This window comes from Mixophyes fleayi, chromosome 9 (assembly GCF_038048845.1).
Source record: "Mixophyes fleayi isolate aMixFle1 chromosome 9, aMixFle1.hap1, whole genome shotgun sequence".
NCBI lineage: Eukaryota > Metazoa > Chordata > Amphibia > Anura > Limnodynastidae > Mixophyes > Mixophyes fleayi.
Genome location: NC_134410.1, coordinates 64,207,589 through 64,215,375, shown reverse-complemented (window position 1 = coordinate 64,215,375; position 7,787 = coordinate 64,207,589).

Here is a 7,787-nt window from a genome sequence, read left to right as displayed (position 1 = left end):
TCCCCCACACACACATTTAATAGAGACTATTGTTGCTAATAACGGCCCTGCACATGACTGTTTCTACAAAAATTACTTTAATATTGTCTCTTTCATCTTTTTGGATATAACTCATAGTCTTAGGTTAGTTTGTCAAGAATAACCTTTTCCTACTTGATATACTGTATATTTATGACGATGGACTATTTGGTCTACAACCCAGGATTTGAGTCAGTTAAGGTTTTTAATGTGGTTTTGGCTGCATATTACTGGTTACACTGCAATATGCTGTCATTTTTTCTCTGTTTTATGACCGTCTTATTGATAAGTCTAATAATTGTATTGATTGGACTTTAAAACAGACGTATAGTTATTCAGTTGTCTCCCTATTGATATAATAATTCGAAGGTAATTTTCCTGTACGTGATGATGTTGGGAGAGTGATTGTGAATTTTTATGGAATAGTTTGTTCCTTGTTCCTTAAGTAGATATTATATTTATAGTTCATAAAGAGACAACAATGGTCAGTAATCTGATATCACATAGCACAACTGAGAGCAACATTGTTATTGTTTAACCAGCTTACTGTTACACTGGCATTTTTCCCCATAACAATCAGACAATGTTTGCTTAGCCACCCAGTCTGAGCCTAATCTACTTCTTGTAATAGATTCTTTATTACTTATTCATCCACTGTACTATATAGATAATTATACCACCACCATGCCCCAGCACATGGTTACACCAGCCTTCACCTTCAACATTATTGCATAAAATACCTGATTGCACAGTTTCCAATGCCAGCAAGTTTGCGCAAACCCTCTAATTACATAGACCCACATGTTCACAGCCCCCAAATACATAGACCCCCATATTGTACATATACCCCTCACAGCACAATACTCTCTCTCAGAGGCGGGACAAGCGAGCTGTGGGCCCCGGTGCAGGGAGGCTGGGAGGAGGGAACCGGGGCCCCTGAGCATCTGCATCTGCCATGCAACGGGCCCCATTATCTCCATGGGCCCCGATGTACTGCACATAGTTTCACATTGTACTTTCCCCTTAAATGCATAGATTACGCGTTGAGCAAAACTAATTTTTAACACAGACCCTCAACCTCAATTTGTACAGGGCCGCAACTGTACACAGCCCCTCTATGCATATCCCTTGCCATTGGGTAGTATTGTTCAGAGACTACCCCCAATATTGTACTTACATGAGACCTGGTGATGCAGTACATTGATCTTTTCTCCAGGAGTCTTTATGTGATGTGTGTGCTATCTGGAGCTTCTGAGCAGGAAGTCTAGCAGCGGGTACTATGACCTAGCAAAGAAACACCTAGAACTTTAGACAGTATACACAGACATAGACACAGACATTTCTGGAAGGGCAGAATAATGCACCTCTGATGTTATATGGATATCAGCATTCCAATGTTGGGGAATTATTAGAAATATTATTATTATTATTATTATTATTATAATATATACTGCCACCATATTAAATTGCACAGTACATAGAATATTTTATCATTCACATCAGTTCCTGCTCCTTTGGAGATTACAGTCTAAAATCCCACCATTTCATTCAATGCAGAGACTGCTGGTCCCAGATCTTGTGTGTGTATGTTTGATGTGAATAAGAAAAACCCTCACAATATAGCAGACAAAATCTTAATTCTCGTGTTTGAATGAAAGTAACAAAATATTAATGCTAAAATATGCCCTTAAAACCATATAATATAGGCATGTAGAATACAGAACTCAATCCACAATCAGCCAATCATAAGCAGCTAGCTAGTGCTGGCTAGCATCACCATCAAGAGAGAGTGTTTTCACCTGCCTTGCAATTCACCTTTTCTCAGGTACTCACAAGTGATACGATTATTGAAAATTACATGAACAAACCCTAACTATACTTGGTTTGCCTTTACATGCCCCTTCCCTCCCCGTTTTGCCTCTTCAAGTGTAAGGAGGCCCAAGTACCATATCTGCATACAGATTTAGGCGTACGCTTTTTGCTGTGTATATGTGTAGTACAAATATGCATATTTAGCACTAACCAAATGAGCTACATGTTTAGAATTTGCCATTAAAATAGGGTAGCTTAATACAAAAGTGTTATGAAACCCTGCTGTAGATGCATAAAATAGTTAGATTACATGATACATTGGATAAAGGTTCATTGAAAACCATATAAGAGCTGTCAATACAGATAAGCTGGGAATAATATGGACACAATTAAGCAGTACTAATGTCTGACATACATTCTGAAGATTGAGATTCTGTAGATTGTGATCTCATTACATTCATCCAAAAGGGCAACATTGAGGTCTTTGTAAAATCATTGGAGACATTAAAATGAGGACTCCCTGGTGCAACTGAAAAATAAAAGGAGGACAACAATAGTGTGTGTATCGCCTTTTAAATTTAAAGTGGATCTATTTAATGTGAATTTGCTCACCTTTTGAAATGCTTTACATGCATGACATGTCCCTCTCAGTGAATCTGTTATAAGTTGTTAATAGTGGTCACTCCCACTTACATGTAGGGCAGATCTTGATAATCTCAAATAGAGCAGGAATACCGCAACATAGTGCACAGTGTGTAAATCAATGACACACTCAATATCAGGGTATGCTCACCTGATATCTATCTTGATCGCTCAGCATTACAGTGTCAATTATGCATCTTGCAAAAGACCATTCAGATCCTTCCGAGTATCTTAGGAACCAACTTTATTCTAATGAAAAGGACTAATAAAAATATTTAAATAACTAATAAAAAGAGTGTATCATCATCATTTAATATATTCAACTAAAAAACACAGATTGCACTCACTCATTTAACTGATATCAGATAGTTCATGGGGTCTTTCTCCCCATCTGCAGACCTGGGGTCGGTCACCGTCAAGCAATCATTGAGCAAAAAGTGCAAATGTCACCACCATTTGCGTGTTTTGTGGGCACTAGCCCACTTCATCAGAAAGTGGGAAGAACAGATCCATATTGAAGTCCTTTCCTCATTCTTTTCGATGTGTCAGAGTCACATTCAGATGATTCCTGTTTCGTGGAATGTACAAAAAGGCCTTCCCATATTAAAATATTACAATATTCAAGGAGTGGCAGAATCTCCAGATATTACTCCAGATGCATTATTGAAAAAAAGTGATACCGTTTAAATGAATCAGAGGGTTTAAAACATACACACAGTAACAGTACTCATAGTCTTTAGTTCTTTCTCTTATATGCTATGTTTCCCTTTTTCATGTGGAAACTTTATCTTCTAACATTTTTATCTGAACAAAATCAGTGTGTTGGCAACTACAATCTTGTAATGGTATTGTTACGTCCGTAACTATCGTCACCAATAAAGATTTTCCGATGCAATCAATGTGGTTCCAAAGCACAAAGAGATTTATTTGCAAAATATAACAAAGTATAACCAATACATACGTACACTTATGCACTGGATCCAGTAACAGTCATCAATCCTGAAGTCTGTGTAGAGAGAGAGTGTTACTGTGCCAGTTCTCTGTTTTTAGACAGTTTGAGTTGAAAGAAAACAGTGATGATTTCACAATGTACACAAAGATCATTCTTCATTGGTCCAGGGTTCAAGATAGTTCTATACAATGCAGGTCATAGGTCGGTTCAAAGGTGGGAGCAACTCACTCCAACAGCTATGTACGTGTCTTGGCTCAGGGAACCACCAAAAATTCAGTTTAAATTAACCAGATAACATATTCGGTACAGAGTATTTTGAGTATTAATCTCATACTAATCATAACTAGCGATCGCAATGTGCGCTTGCTTATTTGATGATACCGGATTCCTGCTGGTGAAATGTGAAAGAAAATATAAGACAAAATACAATACATTTCTTATGACCTGAACCCTAAATATCTTTAATGTAGATTTACCATTGAGTAGCAAATCTCAAAGTGTTTTCTATTTATAATAAAAGAATGTGAGTTGCAAATTTTATAAAAAGTGAACTATTTACAAATGTAGGTGTGAATGTAAGTGTATTTACTTTGTTTTCCTGTGTGATTGCGTAATTAACCCTTGTCCGCCATTGCGTACTAATCGCCATTGCGCAGGAAACTAATCACAAATGGAATGGTGGGGGCCCATGAAGAAATGCCCATTCTAAATTGCTAATTCTTAAACTAGTAGACACAACAAGAAAAAATATTACTGCAATAGGCTATCACATCCCCGATTTTTAATGTAATCTTCTTATTCTCATGTGTAGGCAATAGTATTAATCGAGTGGTGCACCCAGAACATTAGAAGATGCTTATACAGAAGTTTCAAAGAGGAGAAAAGAATGTTCTATATGGGGCACTCAGTGATCTAAATTATGATACCAATAAAATGTAATCCTTTAGTTATAATATTAAAAACATTCCCTTAAATCCAGATTCTAAGCTTGAAGCAAAATATATAAGAACATAGAGAGTTAAAAGAATGAAAAAGGTGTTGATAAAATGGAGATCCGCTACCAGGCCTCTGTGTGATCCTAGATCATATATGATGTTTATTAATTGGTTTAATAATAAACTTTAATAAAGAATACAAAACCAACTATGTGTATCTCAATAATTGTACTAATATTGCTCATTGAGAGAGTTCAGTAATAATTGTGTGCAGAGACCTATATTCTGTCTATATCATTTATAGGTTTTCACTGTACAATTACTGCAAAAAGTGTTTGTTAATATGACACATTATATTGAGCCAATCTATAAATTATGGCCATAAGAATGTATATTAAAGAGTTTAAGATAATCTACTGCACGAGGTAACACACTCACTCAATGATAGTAGACTAGTCTCATCTATTTGTTATATTTGTGAACGGGGTGCTATTTATGTTAGCCTATGATTAACTAAATATCATGCTTTGAGTGGCATCAAAGATATTGAATATTTAGAACCAAGTGCCAATATAATAGCTAAAAGCAGCTGCCGTTATGCTGACAAAGAAAATGCTATGATATTAGTCATCGCTATACAACGCCGCCTTCAGCTAGTAATCACAGTTGCTGATGATAGAGCCTAGATAACTGCTGTATTTACCTCAGTCAAGACTCTAAAGTTGGGGGAATAATATAAATATTCCCCTTTAAGCATAATTCAATTGACCCCTTTTGAATCTGACTGACTAACTAAAGGTGGAGATAGTACTAGCTAGTCTACCTAGGTGGTTACTTAACAAGGATCAAATAGCGAGGCCAACGTCCGATGCGCTACGGAGCACCAAAACGCTTTGGGTTCAAAATAGAAAATATTACCTAAATGTTCACTATCAATATACAGCAGATATCATAAAACTTAGAAAAGCAGACCAATATAATTTCAAACAAAATTAAGTTTTTTCTTACTTAATTGCAAATAAAAACACTGTCACACCTGAGGATCTGTCTATACTGTCTGTCTGGGTTGTGTCTCTGAAACAGAACTGGTGGCTATGGGAAAAAAGGTGAGTGGCTTGATTAGGTTTCTTTGAATGTAAGAGAAAGGACTGGCACAAATGGTGCTTGCTGTGAGTTCAGGAAACTAGAGAATATGAATGGCACTGGAGACTGGCAAGTAGTGAAGAATATAAAAACGGTGGTCATGAAACATGTGGTATTGAGGTTCGTAACTTGAGCCCCACCAGAGCCATGGTAAGTTAAGCTGCTATTGAGTGCAACCCTCACGCTTTTCCCTGTGTTCAAGCCATACTATATGCAAACATGCGCTTATTGATAATATAAAGTAAATAATTTCAAAAATATAACAATAATTTTTAAAAAATATCTACTGCCTGAGCAATAGACTATAAACATATTTAATACAAATACACTAAAACAAGTAATAAAACATACCATCATCATCAACATTTATTTGTATAGCACCAGCAAATTCCGTAGCGCTTTATAATTTTAAACAAACACAGTAATAAAACAATACTGGGTAATACAGACAAAGAGGTAAGAGGGTCAATCTAACATAACCCATTTATAGGTGTCCTCAATGCTGCCTTGAAATTGTCATTGTTAATAATTCAGTGGCAGCCAATTCCAGATTATTCAATGTGAGCAATGTCATTTTGTAATTTGAGTATTGATTTTGTTATAAACATATTTGATAAATTTGCATAGAAATGTGGAACTTATTCATAGGAAAAGTATTTATCCTTTAAGGAAATTAGTTATCTTAAGCTTTTTCCCTGAGTGAGAAGTTTCACAAGATTCAATGTCCCAGCATGACATCAATGTAATTGAAGGTTGGTCTATAGTAGTCTGTCTGGCCAGATAACCTTTTTCCAGTCTAAACAATGAAATAAGGGAGGGCACATAGCACAACATCATCATCATCTATTTATTTATATAGCGCCACTAATTTTGCAGCGCTGTACAGAGAACTCAGTCACATCACTCCCCTGCCCCATTGGAGCTTACAATCTAAATCCCCTAACTTACACATACACAGACCGAGAGAGACTAAGGGCAATTTAATAGCAGCCAATTAACCTACCATTACTGTTACGAACCACGGATCACTTCCGGTTTCTAGGTCTCAGCCGTCACCGTGACAGCAGCCAGGACGCTCTCACTGACAGCCCTGCATCCTGGCATTAGAGGCAGCCGGGCGCCAGTGCAGATTAAATTAACCATGTATTTACATCCTCAGGCGGCTGGTTAAAATCCAGCACCTTAATTCTGATTGTGCAGTCTAGGTATTTAAGGCAGGGAGGGCTTAGTCATCATCATCATCACCATTTATTTATATAGCACGACTAATTCTGCAGCGCTGTACAGAGAACTCACATCGATCCCTGCCCCATTGGGGCTTACAGTCTGAATTCTCTAACACACACAGACAGACAGACAGACACAAAGACTAGGGTCAATTTTGATAGTAGCCAATTAACCTACCAGTATGTGTTTGGAGTGTGGGAGGAAACCGGAGCACCCGGAGGAAACCCACGCAAACATGGGTAGAACATACAAACTCCTCACAGATAAGGCCATGGTCGGGAATTAAACTCATGACCCCAGTGCAGTAAGGCAGAAGTGCTAGCCACTTAGCCACCGTGGCTTCCTGTCGGTTATAGCGTTCAATTTCCTGGCTATTATATTTCCCATTATTATTATCAGCTTGTTAACAGTTGTTTTTGCTTAAAAACGTTACCATTCTACCCCTTCCTTCACTGTACTGATGGTGTATTTTCCTGGCATCAATTGTTGCTACTGCTTGCTCTATGTGTTTTTACAGTATACCATCATATTTACTTAGAATCAGAACTAACTCAAGAACGTTACCATTGTTGAGGTCACTATTGAGTAAAGTATAAGCAGCCTCACCCTTCCCTCTGTAAGCAAGCGCTTGCTTTGCAATGTATAGTAAGATAGCAATAAGTCGACTAATTACCATGCGATTGTGCTGCACTTCTTCTCTATGTTTGTTTGCTAAATCTGCGTTGATTAAAGTTTCTATATCACTTTTCCTTTCTGCAGCTAAATATGCATTGACAGATACTTGATGTTGCCTTACTCTGTCATGCACATGGGGTAAATGTATCAAGCTGAGAGTTTTTCGGTGGGTTTGAAAAACCAATCACATTCTAACTATCACTTAGTACATTCTACAAAATGACAGCTAGACTCTGATTCACTTTTCAAACTCGCCAAAAAATTCTCAGCTTGATACATTTACCCCATGGTCTTTATTAACTTGTCATCCACAAATAAAACTACTTTTACGATTGCTACAAAATGCCATACAGGTTGAACAAAATATTTTTTGACTTTCAACA